A 26,909-nucleotide genomic window follows, 5' to 3' on the forward strand; every position below is an offset into this window, starting at 1 on the left:
CTGCAACCACAGCACATCACAGCTGTCTGATTAGCTCAATTGATTAATTAAGCTCTAATGAGAGCCGCGGCTCACCCCTACAGCTGCTGACCGGGAGGCCAGCCATGCCCAGAAGGCCACTGAGGCGGCAGGCATGGTCTTATGAGGGCCCAGGGGCAGGCAGCTCAGTGGTTGGTGCCACTGAGCCATTTGCAGGGCACAAAGCTTGCCCATGGCTAGGTCTCTCCAAGAGCCTCCATGGTGAGTGGTAGGCAGAGGGGTTGCTCCCTCAACCAATCAGTGAGTTCCCGGATGGCACATCTGGCACCAACCCTGCTGAAGGCAGGGAGGGCAGAGCAGATATTGATTGGCTGAGAGGTGCAGGGAGGGGACTGGATTCCTTCAGAGTCCCACCTTGACTCCTGGGGCTTAGAGTGCCCCAGGCCCAGAGGATAGTGAGCGTGGGGAAGCTGGGCACTGGCCAGAGGAACCAGACTTAGCCGCGCCAGCAGCCACCAACCCTGTGGTTTCTTTGCTCTGTGGCCCAGGGTGGAGTGCAATGCTGCGATCTTGGCTCACTGCAACCTCCATCTCCCAGGTTCAAGCGATCCTCCTGCCTCAGCCTCCCGAGTAGTTGGGATTACAGGCACACGCCACCATGCCCAGCTGGTTTTTATTTTTAGTAGAGACGGAGTTTCACCATGTTGGCCAGGCTGGTCTCGAATTCATGACCTCAGGTGATCCGCCTGCCTTGGCCTCCCAGAGTGCTAGGATTACAGGTGTGAGCCATCGCGCCCGGCCAAACCCTATGGTTTCTTCCATCCTCACAACTCCCAGCCATGTGGTGAGACAATGCCCCCATCCAGCTGCTGGCTTCCAATCTGGAATAGCCACAAGGACTCTGCAGAGCAAGTCCTCGATTCCCATTCCTCCCACCTGTGGCCTCCCTCACCACCCCGACCACCGACCCACCCCGCCCCCACACTCTGTCTCTTGTCTGGGATAGGGGACAAATGCCCTCCATTAGCAACAATCATTGGCTGGGCACAATGGGTCATGCCTGTAATTCCAGCACCTAATCACGCCTTAATCCTTGACCTTGGGAGGCTGAGGTGGGAGGATCACTTGAGGCCAGTAGTTTGAGACCAGCCCAGGCAACATAGCAAGACCCCTGTCTCTACACAAAATTTTAAGAAAGAAAATTAGCCAGGTAAGGTTGCTCACGTTTGTAATCCCAGCTACTGAGGAAGCTAAGGCAGGAGGATTGCTTGAGCCCAGGAGTTCGAGGCTGCAGTGAGCTGTGATTACACCACTGCACTCCAGCCTCGACAAGAGTGGAATCTTGTCTCAAAAAAAACAAAAAACGGTCATCAGTTAAGTGGGATTTTCCATCTTACAGACACCTCCATGTTCATTCTTCCCCAGAATCTCACGAGGCAAACTGAGCCAGGAGTTCATTCTAGAGATGAGGAAACTGAGACCTCGACTTGCCCAAGATCACACCCGGGCGTTTCCTGCTTCCCAGCCTTTGCATTTGTCTTGAGTCACGCACTTCTCTTCAGCTTTGAGATGTCAGCTTAGAGGTCACTTCAGCCAGGATGCCCTGTCCCCCAGCTGCAGGTGAGGGCCCCCTCTTGTGTTAACTTGCTCACATCTGCCACGGGCCTGTGAGCACAGCTGCCTCTCTGTCTATACCTCCCGATTGCGGGAGGATCCTGCTCAGGGCCTCACAGGCAGTAGGGACATAAAGAATATTTAGAGTGGAGGAAAGAGAGGAAGGAGAGAAGAAATGAATGAGCCACACATGGCCGATAGTCTGAGCCCCCAGTCAAATGCTGAGAGGAAGGACATGGTGGAGGACCAAGCAGGGCTGCCCAGTCTGGGCATGTCAGCTGTTGATGTGCAGGGAGCCCCTGCTGCACAGCCCGCTGGCCCAGAGATCATGCAGGTAGTCCCTTCCCCTCTCCGCTGCAAAGAGGATAGGGTGGGACCAGGAAATCCTGGGAGATGGTGGAGGAAGATGGGCAGAGAATGAGAGACTGGGGAGGGCCTGGGATTCAGGAAACCTGAAGTAGAGATTAAAGCAGTGGCTGGGTCAGGCCCAGTGGCTCACGCCTGTAATCCCAGCACTTTGGGAGGCTGAGGCAGGTGGATCACCTGAGATCAGGAGTTTGAGACCAGCCTGGCCAACATGGTGGAACACCGTCTCTACTAAAAATAAAAAAATTAGCCAGGTGTGGTGGCACGCGCCTGTAATTCCAACTACTTGGGAGGCTGAGGCAGGAGAATCTCTTGAACCCGGGAGGAAGAGGTTGCAGTGAGCTGAGATGGTGCCACTGCACTCCAGCCTGGGCGACAGAGCAAAATTCTGTTAAAAAAAAAAAAAAAACAGTGGCTGGAGAGTCCGAGACCTGGGTTGGAGTCCTGGCTTTGCTTGACCTCTCTGCGTGACTGTGGGCGTGTGTCCTCCCCGGTCTGGCCTGTGAACCAAGAAAGTCTGATGGCATGGGCTCTGGGCCTGTTCTCCTGTTGAAGTCTAGGAGTTCTATAGCCCCAAGAGACATCTGTTACTAGAGGGAGGGAGTGAGATGGGGATGGACAGTAGGAGGGGGTTGCAACACCTTCTATTACCAGCGGTGGGAGGGGTAATCACAGCCAGGAGCCTCTGGGCCCCACAGAGTCCCCACCACTCCCCCCAGCTCCTCTTCTGTCGCTGCCCCTCAGATTCAATTACCAGCTCAGCTTTCAAATCGGGCTCCAGCCAGTAACTTTACTGTAGAAAATGATTATGTGATTATTTCAACCTTGCTCCAAACGCTGTTTTAATTGGATCTGGGAAAAGGCGATTTGGGCATCAGAGGAGCCACGCGGGAGCGGGAGCAGCATGGGAATGTCAGGCAGAAGCCCCACCTGCCCATGAGGTTCGAAAGGCAGACAGGACTCTTCCCAGTCCCTACCTCTCCCCAGGCCCCCCACGTTCATCCTAGATCCAGGGTAAGCCTCAGCCGGAAAGAGAAAATGGGTATGGGGGAAAGGCTTCCCACGCAAGTGGGTTGTGGAGGGGGTTGGAGGGGACAGGTTCCTAGCAGCCTGTCTCCTGCCCAAAGCAGCCCTCATCCACTTAGAAAACTACTTTTCTGCCAATTTCCTTCCCTCCTCTGCCCCCAGTCCCAGCCCACCTGAAGTAGACTTTTGCTCAAACACTAGCCCAAGGAAGCAGAGTTGGAAAGAACATTTGATTTTCCAGGATCCAGGAGGGCCTTCGAAAGGGATTTGGATTTATCTGCTCCTGGGATCACCCTTTCTCCCTGCTAGACAGATGACTGGTGTTTGTTTGAACATATGCTAACCTTTCTGAGCTTTGGTTTTCCCATCTGTCAAAGAGAGGGTCCTAGGTGACCCCCAAGACCCCTCCGAGGAACGAAGGAAGCCATTTGCGCTGGTTCTCCCTGTGCCTTCGCTCTCCATGAGGCTAAAGTCCAGCACCAACTCTTTGGTGGCCAATTCTGCAGGGGCTTGTAGGCACTGAGCCTTGTAGAGCCCATCTGCCTGGCAGCTAAGGATGTCCCTCCCCACCCCGAGCCAGAGCTCAGCCAGGTGCCAGGAGCGAGAGTGGGCCTGGGACTGGGGCAGGAGGAGAGGGGAGGGGTGTGCTGAAAGGTTGAGGGGCCAGGAGGAAGGATGCATCTTCATGGTCTTGAGGTCTGGCTTTCTCAGGGCTCTCTGTAACTCCTTTTCTCCACGCCTTAACAAACACCATGTCAACACTTCTTAAAAAAATCGGTGGCTCACGTCTGTAATCCTAGCACTTTGGGAGGCTGAGGCGGGCAGATCATGAGGTCAGGAGATCGAGACCATCCCGGCTAACACGGTGAAACCCCGTCTCTACTAAAAATAAAAAAAAAAATAGCCGGGCAAGGTGGCAGGCCCCTGTAGTCCCAGCTACTCGGGAGGCTGAGGCAGGAGAATGGCGTGAACCCCGGGGGCGGAGCCTGCAGTGAGCTGAGATCGCGCCACTGCACTCCAGCCTGGGCGACAGCGAGACTCTGTCTCAAAAAAAAAAAAAAAAAAATTGTTTATTTTGTTTAGAAATGAGGTCTTGCTCTGTTACCCAGGCTCGGGTGCATTGGCTCCATCATAGTTCACTGCAGCCTCTACCTCCTGGGCTCAAGCAATTCTTCTGCCTCAGCCTCCTGAGAAGCTGAAACTACAGGTGCACGGCACCATGCCTGGCTAATATTTTAAATTTTTTGTAGAAATGGAATCTTACTGTGTTGCCCAGGCTGGTCTTGACCTCCTGAGCGCAAGTGATCCTCCCACCTTAGCCTTCCAAAATGCTGGGATTACAAGTATAAGCCACTGTGCCCAGCCAACGCTTTTTAAATATTTCTTATTTTTTTAGAGATAGGGTCTTGCTCTGTCACCCAGGCTGGAGTGCAGTAGCCCAGTCATTGCTCATTGTAACTTCAAACTCCTGGGCGTAAGTGATCCTCCTGCCTCAGTCAACACTTTTTTAAAGAAATCGCTTAGGTGGCTCATGCCTGTAATCTCAGCACTTTGGGAGGCTGAGGCTGATGGATCACTTGAGCCCAGGAGTTTGAGACCAGCCTGGGCAGTGTTAGGAGACCTAGTCTCTAGAAAAAGTTAAAACATTTAAAAATTTAGCTGGGTGGCCAGGCACGGTGGCTCATGCCTGTGATCCCAGCACCTTGGGAGGCTGAGGCGGGCAGATCACAAGGTCAGGAGTTCGAGACCAGCCTGGCCAATATGGTGAAACCCCATCTCTACTAAAAATACAAAAATTAGCCGGGTGTGGTGGCGCATGCCTGTAGTCCCAGCTACTCAGGAGGCTGAGGCAGGAGAATCACTTGAACCTGGGAGGCAGAGGTTGCAGTGAGCCCAGATCTCACCACTGCACTCCATCCTGGGTGACAGAGCAAGACTCCATCAAAAAAAAAAAAAAAAATTTAGCTGGGTACAGCCATGCCTATAGTCTCGGCTACTCAGGAGGCTAAAGTAGGAGGATTGCTTGAGCCTGGGAGGTCAAGGCTGCAATGAGCTATGATGGCACCATTACACTCCAGCCTGGGCAACAGACTGAGAATATATATATATATATATATATAATATATATATAATGCCATAAAGGTGCCATTTTGGAGAATGTGCTACTCACAGCAGGAATGTGTCTCCCCCACCGCCCCTCCCCCCCCACCCAAGACATGGGCACTGGGACTACAGGGAAGACTGGCCAGACCCCAGCCCCAGCACCCACCCACCATCAACAAGCATCACTGGGCATGGGTGAAGGGACAGTGAGGCAGGCGCAAAGAGGACAGAAGGTGTTGGTGCAATTCATTTGCCAGGTATTGAGCACCTATTGGGTTTGAGGCACAGGGCCAGTGCCACCTCCAGGAGAATAACAATCTGGTTTGGGAGACAGGACACCCTCTTAGAAATCATCTAAAACTCTGAGACAGCAGGGGAGATGGTTCAGAAATGAGGCCGTGAGCACTCAGGAGCCAGTCAATCTCAACAGTACGAAGCCCAGGCAGACTTCCTGGAGGAGGCAGTTTCAAGGAGGTCTCAGCATGGTTTGGCTGAGAGGAGGTTGGTGGGTATTCTGAAGGACCAAACAGCAGAAATGCCCAGGGAGAAAGGGAAGCGGTGAGAGAGGAAGGAAGTTAGCCGTGAGATGCTTGCCTCTGTGCCTCCAACATCCCCTAATGCGGGGAATTATAATTTCCATTTTACAGACAGGTTCAGACCTTTGTCAGGGTCACGCGCAGCCAGAAGGGGACTGAAAGCAAGCTCTGCCGGTGCCCTGACCCTGTCCTTTCTCCAGCTTCACCTTGCCTCTCCCAGAGCCAGCCGGCCTCATGCTGAGGCATCAGCAGGCAGACGCAGAGGGCTCAGCTCGGAATGAGAAGGCCAGTTCCCGAGAATTTCTGGGATCCACAAACAAGATCTGAGACAAACAGGACCCTGCAGGACCCTGGCCCTTCAGGCGAGTGCCTGCCTGGAGATGGGGGTTTCAAAGGCGTGGATCACGGGGTAAAATTGTATTGTCAAAGAAGAAAACCAGTGCTGCCATCCCTCCTTCACTCATTAATTTCTGGGGAAGTATTAGCTGTCAGCAAGCAGCAGCCCTCCAATTCAAATTACAGAATTTGAATTCTTAATTTCTCCTAATCCATCAGTGAGCTGCCTTCCTGGGCTAATATTAGCAGCATTGGTGAAGCTTGTAACAGTCATTGATGTCTCCAGTCCTCTGAAAAAAGCCCTAATCAACAGAGCTGGGCCTGGGGCATGGGCCCCCTAGAGGCAGGGACTCCGATCCCCACTCCCCAGCTGCCCCCAGTCTCCAGGAAGAGAGTGCAGAGTTTTACAAAGGTCTCTGGAGAGACGACAGAGAGAGAGAGAGAGAGAGAGAGAGAAAGAAAGAGAGACAGAGAGAGAGAGAGAGAGAGCACAAAGGAGAGGTGGGGAAGATGGAATCAGAGCCTGTGAGAGGCTTGGAACAAGGAAGAGAGGGAGAAAGGGACTCAGGGAAAGACAAAATTAGTAAGACCAAAAGAGGTGGAGGCAGAGTGATGGACAGACTGAGCCAGAGGCCCAAAGAGATGGATGGAGCCTGAGCTGGAGAGGAGGAAAGGAGCCTTTCAGAACCTAGAGTCAAAGCAACCCTCATGCAGACTTTGTGCAGGGAAAAACCACAGGAAAGCAAAACCAAAACCCTCCTGTGACTCCCAGGGTGTCATGGAAAGTGTGGTGTATTTTTTTTTTTTTTTTTTTTGAGACGGAGTCTCACTCTGTCGCCCAGGCTGGAGTGCAGTGGCGCAATCTCGGCTCACTGCAAGCTCCACCTCCCGGGTTCACGCCATTCTCCTGCCTCAGCCTCTCCGAGTAGCTGGGACTACAGGCGCCCGCCACCACGCCCGGCTAATTTTTTGTATTTTTTTAGTAGAGACGGGGTTTCACTGTGGTCTCGATCTCCTGACCTCGTGATCCGCCCTCCTCGGCCTCCCAAAGTGCTGGGATTACAAGCGTGAGCCACCGCGCCCGGCCGAAAGTGTGGTGTATTACATGGCCCCCATATCACTGGGCCCACCAGTTCACATTGCCTCTAGGAGTTCTGGATCAGGCACCTTGTCTCAAATCACAGCTCAAAGACCTACTCCGTCAGGAAGCCCTCTTGCTTTCTGTCCACCAACACCATCTGTCTTTTTTTTTTTTTTTTTTTTTTGAGATGGAGTCTCATTCTGTCACCCAGGCTGGAGGGCAGTGGTGTGGTCTCAGCTCACTGCAACCTCCGCCTCACGGGATCAAGCGATTCCTGTGTCTCAGCCTCCTGAGTAGCTGGGACTACAGGTGCGCGCCACCAAACTCAGCTAATTTTTGTACTTTTAGGTAGAGACGGGGTTTCGCCATGTTGGCCAGGCTGGTCTCAAACTCCTGGCCTCAAATGATCCACCCGCCGCCTCAGCCTCCCTAAGTGTTGGGAGTACAGGCATGAGCCACTGCACCCGGCCCACCAACACTATCTTTTCACTGTTGGGCAGTAACACTCTCTCCTGGTCAGCCACCCAGGTCCTGAAGACACTCTGTGCTGCTGCGTCTGTCTCCACGCAGGTGGGAAGAACATGGGAGGCAGGCCGAGCACTATTTGTGCACTTCTTTTTATTTATTAATTTTTTTGAGACGGCTTCTCGCTCTTCACCCAGGCCAGAGTGCAGTGGCACGATCTCAACTTACCGCAACCTCCACCTCCCGGGTTCAAGCAATTCTCCTGCCTCAGCCTCCTGAGTAGCTGGGATTACAGGCATCTGCCACCAGGCCCGGCTAATTTTTTTGTATTTTTAGTAGAGATGGGGTTTCTCCATGTTGGCTCGAACCCTTAATCTCAGGTGATCTGCCCACCTCAGCCTCCCAATATATGTTCACTTCTTACTTAATCTCTTCAACAGGGTCAAAAGGTACAGACTTTTTTTTTTTTGAGACGGAGTCTAGCTTTGTCACCCAGGCTGGCACGCAGTGGCCTGATCTCGACTCACTGCAACCTCCACCTCCCCGGTTCAAGTGATTCTCTTGCCTCAGCCTCTCAGCCTCCCGAGTGGCTGGGATCACAGGCCTGTGCCACCACACCTGGCTAATTTTTGGTGAGACAGGGTTTCACCATGTTGGCCAGGCTGGTCTTGAACTTCTGACCTCAAGTGATCCACCCACCTCAGCCTCCCAAAGTGCTGGGATTACAGGTGTGAGCCACTGCACCCGGCTGGTACAGACACCCCATTTAACACATGAGGAAATGCACCTTAAGTCACTTGCCCAAAGTCATGGGGCAATGACATAGTGATTTTGGGATTTGAATCCCAGTAGGCTGACTCCAAAGCAAAAGCACTTAACACCACGTTGGAGAATCTTGGAAAACCCCCGGGAATTGTATATGGTGCAGTCCCCATCCTCGTTGAACTACCAAAGTTTGAAGGCCATGCCGGGCCTGCCCCATGACTTCCTCACATGACCCCAGTTCCATCAGCCAATCTTCTTACTAACATCCGGATAGCCTCGGACCCTCCGCCCCCATCCAGCCGACCCTGTCCCTCCCACCTGCCTTTCCATCTCCCTGAATCCAGGCCTTCACCTGGGCAGGCCCAGCTCAAGTCAGGCTTTCAGCTGGAAGCCTTTCCCTGCCCGCATCCCTAGCTCCATGGCCTGTCCCTCTCTGACCCAGTCTTTGTCTTTTCTGTGAATTTCCTGCCTCCTCAGCAAGTTCTGAGCCTCTCCGTGCACAGCCAGGTGCCCTCTGATGTCCTAGGACCCAGCTTTGCCCGGGCGTGTGCTCAGTAAATATTTGTGGACTTATCAACTGATTGATTGGTGAAGTGAAGACAAGAGACCTGGGACAAAGATGCCTGAGAACTCAGCAGTGTCCCTCTCAGCCTGGGCCCTGGGGAGGTGTTGGGGAGCCTGACACACACAGGTGGGGACTCCAGGCCCCAGCAGGTGTGAATGGCCAGGTGTTGGCACTCCCAGCTGCCTGCAGGTGACCCTGTCTCCCCAGGGTGGGAGGATTTGGGGATGTGTGTTGGGGAGAGGGAATTTGGGAAGTGAATGCTTCAGGCTGCTCTGAAGTTCTCCTGGCCCCCAAACTCTGCCCAGGCACCTAGGGTGGGAGGCAGACTCTAGGGTCTTCTCCAAGTTGAGATGTCTCTCACCACTCCCTTTGCTGCTCCTGCTCCTCCCCTAACCCCCACTGGAGAAGCTGGGCCTGAATAGAACTATTTTGGGCCAAACCTCTGAATTATGCATGGTCTGGCCAGTAAGCCGGCTCTTCCTGACCGGTGGCAGTGGGGGTTGGGGAGTAGAGTGATGACTGCATTTCTCTTCCTGTGTAAGTGAGTTTGTGCAGGTGCCAGGCAGAGTGTGATGGGGTGGCATACATATGTTTGTGTAGATTTTGTGACTAAGGAATTGTGAATGTGCATAGGTCCACAAGTAGGAGCTATGGGGTCCCAGAGACATTTTCCTTCTCTCTGAGGCTCCAGGTTGGTGGGCCCGCGGGCTCAGTACCCTGTGGTTCCCAAATTTGTGTGTCTGGGCAGGATGGGCACAGGATGACTTGGGTCATCATCCTATTTCCATCCTGCCCCTGCCTTGCCTGCCTATGGGATCCTCAGGAGCTAGATGGACAGAAAAGAGATATCGCCCCATCAGGGCCAGATCCGGGAGAGGGGAAAGAGAGGCCATTAACTGCCTGAAAATACTAGGTTTGTGCAAAAGTTATTGCAGTTTTTGTCATTGAAACTAATAGCAAATTACTTTTGCACCAGTCTAATAATAGCAGTAATGACCACTAGGAGTTGAGGACCTCCTCTGGGTTTAGGTATTTTATATATATTAATTGAGTTAAATGTCACAACACTTCTATATGCTAGGTACTTTTAGCCTCATTTTATTGATAAGGGAACGAAGGGTCAGAAAGACTAAGTAACTTGTTCAAGAGTGCACAACATGGAACTAATAGAATCAAAATTTTTTTGTCTTTTTTCTTTTCTTTTTTTTTTTTGAGGCAGAGTCTCACTCTTGTTGCCCAGGCTGGAGTGCAGTGGCGCAATCTTGGCTCACTGCTAACTCCGCCTCCAGGGCTCAAGTGATTCTACTCCTCAGCCTCCCAAGTAACTGGGATTACAGGCATGCGCCACCATGCCCAGCTAATTTTTGTATTTTTAGTGGAGACGGGGTTTCACCATGTTGGCCAGGCTGGTCTCAAACACCTGACCTCAGGTGATCCACCCGCCTCAGCCTCCTAAACTGCTGGGATTACAGACATGAGCCACCGTGCCTGGCCTAGAATCAAGATTTAAACAACTAAGAAAATAAGGCAAGCCATATCCTGGGAGAAAATATTTGCAATACCATGTATCTGACAAAGAACTTGTATCCAGCAAACTCTTACAATTCGATAGGAAGAATACAAACAAACCCATTGTAAAAGCGTCAAAAGAAGAGATAGAATGGCCAGTGTGTGCATGAAAAAATATTCAATATTATTCGTTATCAGGTAAATGCAAATTAAAACCACAATTAGATACACTGCACAGTCATTGGAAGACTGACCATGGTAAGTGTTGATGAGGTTGTGGAGTAACTGGAACTCTCACACACTGATAATGGAAATGTACAATGGTGCAACTACTTCAGAAAACAGTTTGTGAGTTTCTTGAAAAGTTAAGCATACAATAACCACAAGATTCGGTTATCCCACTCTTAGGTGTTTAACCAAGAAAAATGAAAATGTATGTTTACTCAAAGACTTGTATGTATACACATGCTCATGGTAGCTTTATTCACAACAACTGAAACCCTGGAAACAAGACAAATGTCCATCAGCAAGTGGCCAGATTGTTATATGTGCAAACAATGGGATACTTCTGAACAACAAAAAGAGTAAACTACCGCCATAAAAACAAGGATGAATCTCATCAACATTCTGCTCAGTTAAAGCAGCCAGAAACCAAGAGTACATATTACATAATTCCATTTATATGAAAATCCAGAAAAGACAAATCTAATCTATAGTGACAGAAAGCAGATCAGTGGTTGCTGGGGGCTGGGGGAAGGGTGGGGAACTACTGGGAAGAGGCACAGGGGAGCTTTTTGGGATGATGCAAATGCCCTAGATCTTCATTGTAGTGATAGTTATATGTGTCTATAAATTTTTCAAAACTCATCAAACTGAACACTTAAAATGTGTACATTTTATTGTATGTAAATTATACTTCAATAAAGTTGAAAAAAGAAACCAAGCAAGCTGAGCTGAACTCCACATCTGTAACTGTTACGCCCTGTGTGTCTCAAGGTAGTGGGAAGGGAGTCTTGGGCACCTGGGGCCCCTTTGAAGAAGAGAAAGCTTTACCATACATACAGGCAAGGCAACAAAGAGACAGAGATATCAAAGAAGAGAAAGGGTTGTGGTTATTTGGAATTAACTACCCGCCCCCAGTGGGAAGGAAGCATCCAGCAACCCTCTGCCTTACTGGCCCCCACCGCCCCAGGCTCTCTATGGCTTTCCCTCTAATCTGAGGGACTGACCACCCCTGAAGTGTCTAGCCTCCTGCTGGGACCCCTCCCTGACCCCTCCTAAAGTCAACACCTTACAGCTTCCTCAAACAGCATCATCCTGACTGGCAGATCAGGAACTCCTAGGGAGTCAAAGTTTTGTTTCCCTCCACCAGCCAAGCCTACCCCTGCTCATCCTCCTGGGAGCCTCTCCCACTCATCACCCAGGGGACTAATGTGGGCCTTGAGCGCAGCACGGGCACACTGCTCTGGGACAGGTTACCAAGCTTACCCACCCAGGGACCCCAAAGTTGTCCAGGAGGGGCTGGCTGGCCAGCCAGAAGGCCAGTGTGCTGGTGCTCCTGGCCCTTGGTCTCACTTGCTGCTATCAATCATTGACGAATGCCTGTTAAGTGCTCGGCTTTGAGTTAAGCCCTATGCCTACGTTTCCTCTGTTAACTCTCCAGGCAGAGGCTCAACGAGGCCAGAGCTCTTGGTGCTATCATTTCACAGATGAGGATGCTGAGGCACAGAGAAGGTAAGTAAAGTCACACAGCTGGCAGGTGGAAGGGAAGCTGACAGTAGCCAGTGCTGTTCATTTCCCAGCAATTCTTGCACCAGCTTCCCTTGAATCCCTTGGAGGGTTTTTTAACAATTCAGATTCCTGAGTCTGTGCTTTGCCCTTATCTCCTCTAGGCTCTCACGGATCCATACCCTCTAGTCCCAGCTAAAGGATAAGCCCTGCCCCCTGCAGGGGCCTCTGGGCTGCGGCTCCCCTAGGCCAGCCCCAGTACTGAGCACCGGGCTCCGAGTGGATGGGCACAGTGCCAGTGCATCTGACTGAGTAGCGTGGGCAGGGCTGAACTTGGTCAGAACCATCTAGGGTTGGGGGACCAGCAGGGAAATGAGATCTACAAATAGCAGCAAATTGTTCATTGATTTCCATCCTGTTCAGAGGAGGCCTGGGACCAGCAAGAACAGGATTGGTTTCGAACTAAAGTGGGAAGGGCAGCTTAGTTTAGGGCAGGCAGGCAAAGTCAAGACGCAGGGTACCTGGGGCCCTGCGTCTCACGTAGGTACGAGGTCCTTGGCTGTGTCCTGTGGAAATGGTACCCCTCCTCTATCCACCTCTGGGGTTGCAGGTTCCTGGAAGATGGCGCCCAGCTCCACCTGGTATGACCAGCAAGTTAGGAAGGGCTGGGAAAATGCAAAAGTAAAAGGTTCCATTGCCAAAATTGCCTGCTTTTCTAAAATGGCCCATATTCCAAACATCTTGCCCCATCTCTCCCTTAAGCACACACAACCAATCATACCATATGCTCATATGTGGGGATCAGAAAAGAATCTTCATGCCTTAAAAGGGCATTTGAGGCCAGGCGCGGTGACTCACGCCTGTCATCCCAGTACTTTGGGAGGCTGAGGCAGATGGATCATTTGAGGTCAGGAGTTCGAGACCAGCCTGACTAACATGGTGAAACCCCGTCTCTACTAGAAATACAAAAATTAACCAGGCATGGTGGTGCGCGCTGGTAGTCCCAGCTACTCGGGAGGCTGAGGCAGGAGAATCGCCTGAACCCAGGAGGCGGAGGCTGCAGTGAGCCAAGATCGTGCCACTGCACTCTAGCCTGGGCGACAAAGGGAGACTCCATCTCAAAACAATAAAACATAAAAATAAAATAAATGGGCATTTGAGAGGTCCCCTAACCACCACTCCTCCTCAGCTTCTTCCATATCCTGCCTGCACCCTTGGCTCCTGGGAGTTGGTTCTGTTGCCCATGTTCCCGCCATCCCCTCTCTGTGCCTTTGCACGGGCTGTTCCCTCTGCCTGGAATGACTTCCCTCTTCTCCATGAAGCCATGTCCCAGGAGTCCTGAAGACCCAGACTAACTCCTGCCTCCTGCTGAAGCCTTCCGAGCTGTCTGAAGCCTCCTGAGTTCTTCCTTCCTTAAACTCCTGTGGTTTATACCAAGCAACCTCACTCCTGCCATCTTTGAGTGTGTGTGTGTGTGTGTGTGTGTGTGTGTGTGTGTATCTACACATAGAGGCTCAATGAATGCTGCACTTCTGTGATTCTTGGACAACAGTCCCATCTCCTCCTCTGGGTAGAAAGGACCCATCCATCAGGAGCCACATCTTATCCATCCCCCTTGTCCCCACCCCTGCAGGAAACAGCAGAGCAGGCAGCTGCTGCCTGGTCAGCATTAGACTCCGAGCCTCAGAGACTCCGGCAGCTGGGAGGAACCACTGCGACATCTCGTCTCTTTCCCACCAACTCAGAACGTTCTCATGATAGAGGACAGTCCTTGCATCACTCTATGAGTTTCCACCGTATCGTCTGGAGGTGGCCAGTGGAAGCGGGCTGGGTATCTTGACGTCTGGCCTGCCTTCCATCTCCCCCATCTCCAATTTACTCAGCTCCCCAGGCCAGCAGCCCTGAGCAGCCTTCCAGCTCCTGAGCTCCCCTGGCTTCAGCCGGTGATGTGAGTCCAGCACCTGAGCAGACGGTGACTCTCCCTGCGTTCTCAAAGCGGGGCTAGAGAGCAGATAAACGACCCAGAATCCAGAAGTCATTGCCACTGGGCTCAGCCTTGTTTCAGCTCCAGACAAGTCCAGGGGGCCTATGGTGGTGCCCACGAGAGGACAAAGAGAGCCCAGAGATCACCCCCCTCAGGGCAGCCAGAGACAGCGTCCTTCCTCAGAGAAAGAACTGAGTCTCCTCATTGAATGATGGGGAAACTGAGGCCTGGGGAAGGGACATGACTTGACCATGGCAAGTCAGAGTCAGTCCAGGAGCCGGTTTCTCCTTGGGCATATGGAATCTCCTGGGCCTGGCTCCAAGGTTGGCAGCAGGCAGGGATTATAGTTAGCACATACAGATCCCCGGGTGGGCCCCACAGAGCACAAGGGTGGACAGACAGCCTCCCAACCCGGGAGGCAGGGGCCAGGCCACAGCTTCCAGAGATGGAGTGACTTCCTGCCACTCGGTCCCTGGGCCCAGAGCAGCTGCTCCTTCATGTAATGAATGACCATGGTCCTTGGTCCTTGATGAAGGGGAATCAGGAGCTGTTGCTCTGCTTGAGTCTCCGAGTCTCTGTGGAGCTTTCCATCAAGCAGGGGCAGCCAGGAGGGGTCAGGAGGGGCCGAGGCAGCACACAGGGCCGACACGCTGAGAACTGCACCCCTTCCCACCTCTCAGCCTCCTTTCTGCCCTGGCCCGCCCTCCCTTCCTTCCTTCCTTCCTTCCTTCCTTCCTTCCTTCCTTCCTTCCTTCCTTCCTCCCTCCCTCCCTCCCTCCCTCCTTCCTTCCTTTCTTTTTGAGATGGAATTTTGCTCTTGTCGCCCAGGCTGGAGTGCAATGGCATGATCTTGGATCACTGCAACCTCCACCTCCCAGGTTCAAGCAATTCTCCAGCCTCAGCCTCCTGAGTAGCTGAGATTACAGGCATCCGCCACCACACCCAGCTAATTTTTGTGTTTTTAGTAGAGACAGGGTTTTACCATGTTGGCCAGGCTGGTCTTGAACTCCTAACCTCAAGTGATCCTCCCACCTCGGCCTCCCAAAGTGCTGGGATTATAGGCATGAGCCACCATGCCTGGCCTGCCCTGGCCATTTCTTAACTCCTTTTTCCCTCCTCCCCTTTCTCCCAGCCTCTGCCCTTCCGGGCCTCCTCTGCCTCCCCTCTCTCCTCCTTCCTCTGCAGTGAAGAAAATTCTTCCCATCCCAACTCCAGTGCAGCTGGGCAGTACTGGCTGGTAGGAGTCGATAGGGCCTGGTGAGAAGGAGAGGGACAGGTCTAGACACCCAACAGCTTCACCACTGGCCAACTGGACAAGTCCTAGGAGCTGGAGGAGGTTCAGATTAGTTCCAACCAGTGCCAGGGAAATCTAGCTGTAGCCAGCAGCCATCTGAAGAGTTGCTGGTGACACACAAGGGTCCAGCAGGAAGTGACATGATGATCAGTGATTGGGGGATCCTTGTTGGATAGATGGGCAGTGGAGAGTGGTTAGGGACAGGTAATTTGGGGTGGTCCATTAGGGTAGGTCTGTAGTGAAGGTAATTATTATTGGATGTTGGTTGTAGGGATCTCGGTGATGGGTGGTCATGACAGGCAGTTGGTTCCGGTTGTGCTTCCATAGTACTGTTGGGCCACCAAGCTGATCAGTGGATGGTTGGGGAGACATTAGACAGTTGGCTGGGCCTGGGCCATCAGTGTTAGGAGGTTGGGTTGGGTCAGTGGGTGGTCAGTACTTTGGTGGATGATCAGTCTTGGCTAGGCAGCATTAAGAGGTTGATATTGGGTCATCAGTGTTTGGAGGCTGGGATAAGGGGGTCAGTCCCCACATCTCTAAGGCATGACACCCCCTCTCCTACTCTGAATGGAGCCTGAAGGGCTCAAGCAGCTCTGAGCTCAGCCCCAGGTTCCCTGCCCTCATGTCTTCCTCTAGGCCCAGGCTATCCTCCTTGCTCAGCCAAAGTAACCTGTCTGGAGGCAGTGGTGGAGGCTTGGTCTCCTGGGATCCTGGCAGGCTGGAAGGCAGGGCCAGGTCCCTGGAAGTGCTGCATGGGACATGGGGGATGGAGTGGGCAAGAAGCTGAAGTACTTAGGGATGCAGCAAAGCTCCGCAGCGGGGATGGGGCCTGCGAGGCCAGGATGCTCATTGATGAATCGATTCCCATTATTGATGCTGCTTGGAGAAGTTTTGAAAGACGGAGCTGAGGGAGAGGATAGGGTTCTCTTGGAGAAAGCCATGGCACAGCCTGGCCACTCAGAATACAAATGAGATTGCCTGCTCGTCCACCAGCCCCTTCACAGCTGCCCCCTGCAGTGCTGGTGGGAGCTGGGGGCCTGCACCCGGGCATGCGGTGAGCTGCAGCTATGGGAGTACCCCAGCACTGGGCAAGCAGCAGAGTTGCAGGCAGATGAGTGGGAGCATTGGGTTTCCATGGGACAGTCACAAGGAGATGGATTTTGGCTTCCTCTGAGGACAGGTTCTCCAAAAGCAGGTCGTTCTCCATAAGAGAGAGCTTCCCTACTTCAAGAGGCAGTGTGTCCCAGCAGAGTCTAGAAGACCCCCGCTCTCAAGAAAGATGGCCTTTGAGGCACCCCTCTCCCCCAGCCCTGCCACTATATTGTCGTGAGGGTCCTGTTGGTGGTGTAAGTGGTGGGAAAGGGTCATACGCTGCCAGGGGCTTATGGATGCTCACTACGAAGTGACAGAGGGTAGCTGCTCTGATGACCATTGCTAAGGGTCCAGGCAGAGGGCAGGGGGCCACTTGCGCAGAGCTGAACCCATCTGATAGCACATCACTGCAAGGGAAGTCTCATGGGTCCCCAGGCAGGAGCTGGGAAGGGACAGGGTAACTCATTGCTGTGAGATGGGGATGGGGTGGGGGTGGGGTGGATGTTTCAGGATGCAGCCAATGCTGGAGCTGCTGTGACCGTCAGATCACAAGGCTAGAGGCTGGAGGGGGCCTCTGATGGGGGAGACACAATCTCAGCATTCGGTGAATGTCCACTCTGATGGAGGAGACTCAATCCCTGTCCTCGAAGCTCCAGTGTGATAAGAGTCCTTGCTTTGGGAAGCCCTCAAATCTAAAGTGGGAGGCAGTACCTGCCTTGAGAGTGTCCATTGCTTGGAGGAAAACAAGAGGCAGGCTGTCCTGATTGGAGCAGATGTGCCAGTGAGATGGGACCTGAGATGGGAGGCAGGAATTTGGAGGCCAGCACAGCCCCAAGTCTGCAGCTGTGATGGACTGAGCCCAGGCATACTGACTTTCTGATCCAACTTCCCAGGGCTGACCTAAATTCACTCCCACTGGCTATGACACAGCCTGCCCCACCTTCCATGTGTGCTGCTCTGGGCTCCACTAGGCTCCTGTTGAATTACTGGAGATACTCAACCCAGCAAAAGGCCAGGGCTGCTGCTCCCTGGCAGACAGGTGGAGCTCTCCAGGTGGGCCTCCCCTCTACTGTGCACACACCACGCACACCATGGCCTCCTCCAGCTGGGGCTGGCCTTGTCTACATCGCCACCCTTCACCCAAGCACCCATCCACAAGAAGTCTCCAGGGGGACTTAGGCTCAGAAAATGAAAACTCCTTCTGTATCAGGCCTGGATTCTCTGCGTAGTTGTGTCAACAACTTGCTGTGTGAATTTAGACAAGTCTATTTTCCTCTGTCCCTCTGGACAATGAATGGGTTGGACCCAATGGCCTCCCAGGTCCCTGCAAGCACTGACTGTCTCTGAGCAGGAGTGATTGACAGCAGTCTCTGCTTGAGGCTCTGCCATTTAGCAACACGTGACTTCAGGCAATGATTTAGCCTCCTGGAGCTTCAGTTTCCTGTAAAATGGGCACAAGAAAAAAAAAATAATGTTCACAAGAGCTGAACCTGCCTCCTGGGACTGTTGGGAAGATTCAGTGAGACAACGCCAGTAAAGTGCTTGATACAGTACCCGGCAAATAGTACGTGCTTGATAAATGCCACTTATGGCCACTGTAATGATTATTTTTGTCCTTTGAAGCCCCTCTCTGGACTCCACTCCCCCTTCTCTAGGCATCTGTGCCGCAGCTGGCCTTCTGCCCAATTCTTGTCCCATTGGATCAGCTCCCACACAGCCTACCACCGCATTTCTGTAAGTACCAACTTCCCCCAGCGCCACTTCCCAGGGACAAGGCTGCACAGCCCCGTCCCTATACCTCGTAACCACTGAGAGGGCCCTCCCATCTCAGTCCCCCTCTCCTGCAATTATGTAGAGCAAACAAGAGCAGCTGATGGGGAAGTAGTTGCTATTAGCTTAACCTTTCGGGACTGGAGCTGCTGGGATGAGATGGGGAGGCCACGGGGAGGGGGCTTCTGAAGCAGGTGGAGCTGGGGGAGGGAGGCAGAGGAAAGGAGGTGGAGGGGGCTGCTCGCTATGAGCTACTAATGGGTAGGATGCGGGCCCAGAAAAAGCAAGAAAAGGAACAGAATGAAAGGAAGTCATAAAAATGGAATTAAGGAGACTAGAACAAAAAAATGGAAGAAGTGGGAGACAGAGGAAAGGCTGGGAAAACAAAGCTCCAGATAGCTGTGCAGAGAGCTCCTTGTCCCGTTCGTCATACCACTCAGCCCCTTGCACCCAGTAAGGTGGGACGTGAAAAGCATTAGAAAGGCTTACGCTGCTTGACACTGTAGAGAATCACAGAATGAAGATTACCTGAGCTGCAAGAGACCTCCGAGCTCTCAGACACCACCTGACCCAGCTCTCTCATTTTACTGATGGACAAACCAAGGCCTAGAGAGAGCTTTGCCTTTCCCAAGTCTCAGTGAATGTTGGCGGGAACTGGGTGAACATTCAGGCCCCTGACTCGGGACCCTGAACTCCTCCTCCTACACCATCTCCCATCTATTCCTCCAACCCGCTCGGGGAATATGAGCTCTCACTCAGCCAGAGCTGGGTGGGCTAGTGAGGTCCCCAGCTGGGAGGGACTCAGATCCGGTGAGAGTGACCCACGTAAATAAGGAAACGACACATGGGAGTTCCCACCAGGTACCACACACAATAGCTTCCCTCGGTTAATTAATTTATTTATTTATTTATTTTGAGATGGAGCCTTGCTCTGTCGCCCGGGCTGGAGTGCAGTGGCACTATCTTGGCACTATCTTGGCAACCTCTGCCTCCCGGGTTCAAGCGAATCTCCTGCCCCCACCTCCCCCTCCCCCTCCCGAGTAGCTGGGACTACAGGGGTGCACCACCGCTCCTGGCTACTTTTGTATTTTTCGTAGAGACGGGGTTTCACCATGTTGGCCAGGCTGGTCTTGAACTCCTGACCTCAGGTGATCCGCCCTCCTTGGCCTCCCAAAGTGCTGGGATTACAGGCATGAGCCACTGTGCCTGGCTGGTAAATTTATTATTATTAAAGTGTGTTGATATCTGCAGTGAACAAATATCTCCTTCTGTGTGAATCAGGAAGGCTTCAGGGAGGAGTTGACTTTGATCTGGGACTTAAAGGATGAACTGGAGGAAACTAAGCATTGCAGTTTTCCCAACAGAGCCAAGATAAGGTGCTGGGAGAAGTTGGGGGTTCAGAGGGGGCTCTGTCTCTCCCATTCCCCTTCACTTTGAGTTCTGAGAGGGAGGATGAACCAGGTGTGCAAGGGGGCGGAGACGGACCTTTTCCTCTTGGGGTAGAAGGGGTGATAGGTAAGTTTGGTCTTGTGCAGTTGGTCGGGCGCTGCAGAGGGGGTGGCCAAGAGTGGTCAGGTACCAAAAGGAGGTTCCTGCCTATCTTTCTTCCCCCATGTCTCTCTGTTTCTCTCATCTCCCGCTCAAGTGGACTAGCCAGGAGAGGGGACAAGTGGGACTCCGAGATCTTCGGGAGGCCTGGGTGAGAGCCCCTTGTCCTGACCTCCACTGGGCCAACCACCAGGACTCACTGTACCGCTTCATCCCCCATCCCACCCAGGGGGCTGAGGGAGGCAACGAGGATAGTGACAGTTGTGGGGGGGAGGCCCGACTCATACTTAGCCCACAGCCTCGGCGAGACGGCAAGGAATATTTTTAGGAGCTCATTAAACAGGGAAGAAAGAAAAGGAAGGGAAGGAAGGAAGACGAGGATTATGCATTATTTTTCATCCAAGTGACAGCTCTGAGCATCTCCACTGGAACTGTCATGCAAAAGAAATGGCATGTCTAATATTATTATGGAACCAGTGTGAGTGCGTGTATGTGTGCGTGCGTGTGTGCCACCAGTGTGCAACTCTGTGGGGTGGGGGCCCACGGGTGAGCCCATGTGGATGGCACTGGGTGAGGGTGCTTGTGTGCGAAGCTGCGTGTGAGCACCAGGAAGCTGGGACTGTGACTGTGGGAGAAACTGCGAAACTGTGTGCAACGGGCCATGCAGATCGCGTCCAACTCTGTGTAATTGGGTGTATGTAACTCTGGGTGCGTGAGACATCACTGGAAAGCCTGGGGGGGTGGTGCACAGTCACAGGTGAGGGAGCAGCCAGCATGCGTGGCTATAGGGGCTGCACAAATAGGAGGTGGAGAGTAGGTGCAAAGGGGCTTCCGGCCAAACCCCTAGGAGGCAGTGGGGAAACGAGAGTGGGCAAAGGGGGACACTGGGCCCACCTGTCCTTGTCCTGAAGGAGAGCAGTGGCCAGAGGTCCCCTTTCCCACTCCCACACACACTGTCCCCTCATCTGCCCTGGCTGACTATGGGGTGGGAAGGGCACGGTCCTGCTGATGTGAATTCAAAGTTCTCTTCAATTGAGCTCGATTTGGTAGGAGCTTCATAAAGATGATCACATTGAATTTCCAGAACACGCTGGTAAGGTAGATAACTATTACTATTCCCACTTGATGAGCAAAGTGTGCTTGTGAGTCCAGTTCAAAACTTCACTGATATCATGGAAGCCAGTAGGAAGCAAAGCTGAGGTTTGTGTTTATTTTGTATAATTTAATTAATTTATTTATTTTTGAGACAGGGTTTTGCTTTGCTGCCTAGACTGGAGTGCAGTGGCTCAATGATGGCTCACTGCAGTCCGGACCTCCTGGGCTCAGCAATCCCTCCTCCCCCAGTATCTGGGACTACAGGTGTGCAACACCATGTCCATATAATTTTTTTTTTTTTTTTTTGAGACAGAGTCTCGCTCTGTTGCCCAGGCTGGAATGCAATGGCGCGATCCCGGCTCACTGCAACCTCACTTCCTGTGTTCAAGCTATTCTCGTGCCTCAGCTTCCTGAGTCGCTGAGATTACAGGTGTGCATCACCACACTCGGCTAATTTTTGTATTTATTTTTTGTAGAGACGGGGTTTCACCATGTTGGCAAGGCTGGTCTCGAACTCCTAACCTCAAGCCGTCTGCCAGGCGTGGCCTCCTAAAGTGCTGGGATTACAGGCATCCGTCTCCGCGTTCTGCAGCACAGCTGAGATTTGCATGAGTCTCCAGGTGGCTTCTCAGGGTTGGCAGAACTGAGCACAGGAAAGGAGGTTAGTGAGGGAGGTTGGGAGCCTTCCCAGGGGTTCTGTGGGGCGGGTCTAGGGGGCCTGTCTAGATGGCAGGTGTTGGTGCGTGGGAAAGAGAAGACGAGGGCCCTGGACAGCTGTGGGGACGGGCCGGCGCTGACCAGCCCAGCGCGTTGAGATTCGCTTCTGTCAGCGTCAAACTGCAGCGCAGGCCCTGCCGACTCGGTAACTAAAGCCAGCCTCGCGTAAGTGGCTAATTGATTTCTGTTCCCTGATTAAATGTGCAGCACTTTACATGGCAGCAGAAGGAGGTCAGCGCTCCCCCCACTTCTCCAGCGCCGCGTGCGGAGAGACAAAGAAATTGATTTTCCAATCGATGCTCTGAGCAATGATTAAATGTTCTCTGCACAGCGGGCCTAATGAGTCCCCAAGGGGCGTGCCGGCCCTTTAATTAGAGACTCCCACGGGGGCCTGGGATGGGGGCTGCCCTGGAGTGAGGGGGTCCAGCCAGGGAGGAGGCCCCATCCCCAGGAATCGGTGGCCTGGGCCTCTGAGAGATACTGTTTGGGGGCCCCTGGGCATAGAGACCCAGCGGAGGGGTCCCTAGGCAGCGGAACCCCATAGAGTAGCTCCCGGGCTGAGAGGTCCCTTGGAGAGGCCCCTGAGCTGAGCCCTAGAGGAAGAACCTGGGCTACAAGGATGGAGGCTGGAGGCCCCCGAGTGAATGCACAGATTTACCCACGTGAGTATGAGCCAGGCATGCACCCCCTCCCGCCCTAACCAGAGGACAGACCCAGGCCAAGGCCTCCCTGTCCTCTGCCCCCCAGCATCCAGGCAGCCAGCAGTCCTTTCCGTCAGTTCAGCTCCCCCATCTGCGGCGGCGGCGGCGGAGACCCAGACAGGAAATGAATCCCCTCTAAGCGGCTGCTGCGTTCTCCTCACCCAGCTGCCCCATTGGAGAAGCCGACTGAAGACTTTAGAAATTCAAATGAGGCTCTCGGGGGAGAGCGAGTCTTAAACATTCCCCCTGCGCAGGCGGCTTTATTGAAGGAATAAACTATATTTGCAAAGTAAGATATTGAGGCTGTCAGTTTCTCTTAGGGATATAATGAGATCCTGGGAGGGAGAGAGGCCGGCAGGATGGAGCTCCCAAGGGCGGGAGCCCCAGCCAGGAGCTGGAGTGAGCTGCCCCACCGGGCCAGACAGAGCCCCGCCCCACTGCTACCAGCGCCACTAGGAGCCTAACATCCCCCTCAATCCACCATCCCACCTCCCCTGTCATAGCTCCTAAGGGATGGAGGCCTGTGTGGAGGCAGGAAGATAGAATGGCGCTGCCAAGCCCTGGAAACCCCAAGACAGTGGAGCCCCTAGAAGTCTCCAGCTCAACTTACCCACCAGCTCTGCCCCATGGAGAGAGCTCTGCTCAGGAGACAGGAAGAGAGAGCAGGGGTGGAGCTGAGACTCTGATGTGGGGCTGAGGCTGAGTCTAGGCTCTCCTAATTTATTTATTTATTTATTTATTTATTTATTTATTTATTTATTTATTTTTGAGACGGAATCTTGCTCTGTCACCAGGCTGGAGTGCAGCGGCACGATCTTGGCTCACTGCAATCTCTGCCTCCCAGATTCAAGCGATTCTCTTGCCTTAGCCTCCCGAGTAGCTGGGATTATAGGCACGTGCCACCACACCTAGTTAATTTTTGTATTTTTAGTAGACACGGGGTTTCACCATGTTGGCCAGGACAGTCTCGATCTCCTGACCTCGTGATCCACCCACCTCAGCCTCCCAAAGTGCTGGGATTACAGGCTGAGCCACCGTGCTTGGCCAATTTTTAATTTTTTTAAATAGAGACGTGTTCTTGCTATGTTGCCCAGGCTGATCTCAAACTCCTGGGCTCAAGCAATCTTCCCACCTCAGCCTCCCAAAGTGCTGGGATTACAGGTGTGAACCACAGTGCCTGGCCAAGGCTCTGCTATTTTGTGAGCTGTATGGCCTTGGGCACATTATTCAACCTCTCTGTGACTCTGCTATCTCATCTCTAAAATATTAGTACCTACCTCATGATTGTTGGAAGGATTAAATGATTTATTACATGGAAGGTGCTTAGCATGTACCTATTTTATGGTTGATGCTCAATAAATAGCTTTTATTAAAGAGTTGGGGGCAGGAGACAGGCATGGTAACTCACACCTGTAATTCCAGCAATTTGGGAGGCCGAGGTGGGAAGATCGCTTGAACCCAGGAGTTTGATACCAGCCTGAGTAACCAGCAAGACCCCATCTCTACAAAAACTTAAAACGTTAGCTAGGCATGGTGGTGTGTGCCTACAGTCCTAACTACCTGGGATGTTGAGGTGGATTGATCACCTGAGCCCAGGAGTTCAAGACTACAGTGAGCTATCATCATGCCACTGCACTCCAGTCTGGGTGACAGCGTGAGACCCTGTCTCTAAAAAAAAAAAAAAAAAAAAAAAAAAAAAAAAAAAAAAAAGGAGTTGGTGGGGAGATATAGAGGAAGGTAGGTAGTAACAAGTCAACCTCCCCTCCATCCAGGAGTTCCCATCCAACTCTGACCATCCCAGAGTACTGAAACCAGAAAAGTTCCCTTGTCTCCCTCACAGGGAGCAACAGGGGGATTGGCAGTGCCCCGCCCTGCTACTCAAACCTCTAGGGGAACATACAGATGGGCTTCGACCCCATGGCAGTGTCTAGGGGTGAATGCCTACAGTTCCTGAAGCCCTAGTGGGCATGTGTTACCATGTGCTCCTTTAGTTTTGCCGTCTATAGACGACTTGTGTTAACCAGCTCAATTAGACCCTCTACCTTGTCACAAGAGCAGAGGGCTTTCTGTATCCTGGGGTTCTTGCCTTGGTGTACCAGAAGAATCAGATCATGCATGGGCTTGGAGAATGAGTGCAAGGTTTTATTGAGTGGAAGTAGCCCTCAGCAGATGAGGGAGCCAGAAGGGGGATGGTTTTCCCCTGCAGTTGGGCCACTTCCCTCTGACTTCCCAGCGAAACTCTGCCTCAGCCAAACTCTGCCTAGTTCAGCTGGTCGATGGTCGATGGCCTGCCATCATGCCAGGGACTATCGGTACATTCCTGTCGACATCCAGCTGCCCGTGTGCTCCTCCTCTGACATGCTCCTCTTGATGTCCAGCCACCTGTGCGTGTGCCTGCTAGAATTTCGGGTATTTTATAGGCAGAGGATGGGGCATGGCAGGCCAGGGTGGTCTTGGGAAATGCAACATTTGGACAGGAATGCCTGCCCTCACCTAGATCCATGGAGGTGGAGCCCTAGCCAGGAACCACACCCTCCTCTACCCAGCACTTTCCTTACCCGCCTCCGTATCATTTAAAGTGACCATGCTCCTCCCTTCCCAGCACTTTCCTTCTGTATCAGTACCACTACCACCTCTACCATTACTACTATCACCACTACCACCACCACCATCACCACAACCAATATTACCATCACCATAACCAATACCACCACCACCACCACCATCACCACAACCAATACCACCACCTCCATCACCACAACCAATACCACCATCTCCATCACCACAACCAATACCACCACCTCCATCACCACAACCAATATTACCATCACCATAACCAATACCACCACCACCATCATCACAACCAATACCACCACCTCCATCACCACAACCAATACCACCACCTCCATCACCACAACCAATACCACCACCTCCATCACCACAACCAATATTACCATCACCATAACCAATACCACCACCACCATCACCACAACCAATACCACCACCACCATCACTATTACCAGCACCACCACCATCACAACAACCAATACCACCACCTCCATCACCACAACCAATACCACCACCTCCATCGCCACTGCCATTACCACCATCACCACCACCATCATCATCATGACTCAGATTAGAGCCAGACACATAGCTTTGAGATAGGAGAAATGGTGCAGAGGGTTCAGAGGGAGTGGAATGGAGTGGGATGAGTCCCAGAAGGTTTCCTGGGGGAGGGGGCCTGTGGACAATACAGAGCCTGGGCACAATTCTTACTCTCTCTTCCCTTTTTCACTAACTGCTAGTGGGTCAAGGTAGAGCTACCCTTTTTTTTTTTTTTTTTTTTTTTTTTTTTTTTTTTTTTGCGGGAAACTAAGGTCTGAGACCAGAAAAGGACAACGAGAGCAAGATGACTGGATCCCCAAGCTCACCACCTCAGAGCTCAGATGGGGAGGAGATCGTAGAGGAATGCCAGCCCCGCCACCCCACCTCAGTGCCAGTCAGAGCTGCCGCAGCATGGTGCTCAGGCTAAGGGAGGCCCACAGCCAAATCTGGGAGAGGAGGTGTCAGGTTTAATGGGCTGGTCAGGGCTGGCCTGTCTGTCACTCTCACTCTGAGGCTGGAGGGGAGATTGGAGTTGACAGTGTGCAGGGGCAGAAGGACAGCAGATCCAGAGCCTGCCCCAGGGACCTGAGGAGGTCTGGCTCTGGGCCTCTGTTGTGGCTGTGAGCCTCTGCAATGCGCTGGTGGTCCTTCTAGACTTCTCAGTGAGACCCCCAGCGCTTGGTGATGAGAAGGCTGCTGAGACCTAGGAGTGCAGATTAAATGGCCAGGCTCTGCTTCTAACTGCTGCATGGCCTTAGGCAAATTACCTGACCTCTCTGGATCTCCATTCCCCCTACTGTGAAATGTGGGTGGCATCATGATGGCATAGAGAAGAAAGGTGGACTAGAAGTTAAAGGACCCAGGTTTTAAATACATCTCCATAGGCTGAGTGAGGTGGCTCACGTCTGTAATCCCAGCACTTTGGGAGGCCGAGGCAGGTGGATCACCTGAGGTCAGGAGTTCGAGACCATCCTGGCCAACATGGTGAAACCTCGTCTCTACTAAAAATACAAAAATTAGCCAGGCATGGTGGCAGGCACCTGTAATCCAAGCTACTCTGGAGGCTGAGGCAGGAGAATCACTTGAACCCAGAAGGCGGAGGTTGCAGTGAGCTGAGCTGAGATCGTTCCGCTGCATTCCAGCCTGGGTGACAGAGTAAGACTCTCTCTCAAAAAAAACAAAAACAAAAACAAAACAAAACAAAACAAAAAACAGAAAAAAACCTCTCCATGCCTCTGACCAGGTCATTTGATATTTGGTCTCAGTGTCCTTATCTGCAAAAGGAGATAGTAAACTCAGGGCATTGCTGTGAAAAGGAGGTGAGCACCATGGGCCTGGCACATAGCTCAGAGATTCACTGAAATGGAGCCCTCTTCTAGCTCTTAAAATCTGAGCATGGGATTTTGAAATGAACTCCCAGCACCATCACCACCTCCACCATCTCTACCACCACCATCACCTCCATGGCTACCATCATTATCATCACAACCACTACCACCTCCATTGCCACCACCATCACAATTACCA

General features: G+C 52.5%; 1 long non-coding RNA gene across 1 annotated transcript; it reads left to right on the top strand.

Annotated features, from left to right (window-relative positions):
* The first annotated feature begins 21,372 nt into the window (after positions 1–21,372).
* On the top strand, positions 21,373–22,567 carry LOC115831543. Its single transcript, XR_004027055.1, has 3 exons — positions 21,373–21,517; positions 21,781–22,235; positions 22,321–22,567. It is a non-coding gene; the product is annotated as an uncharacterized LOC115831543 (long non-coding RNA).
* Positions 22,568–26,909: the final 4,342 nt, after the last annotated feature.

Source organism: Nomascus leucogenys, chromosome 19, assembly GCF_006542625.1.
Source record: "Nomascus leucogenys isolate Asia chromosome 19, Asia_NLE_v1, whole genome shotgun sequence".
Classification (NCBI taxonomy): domain Eukaryota; kingdom Metazoa; phylum Chordata; class Mammalia; order Primates; family Hylobatidae; genus Nomascus; species Nomascus leucogenys.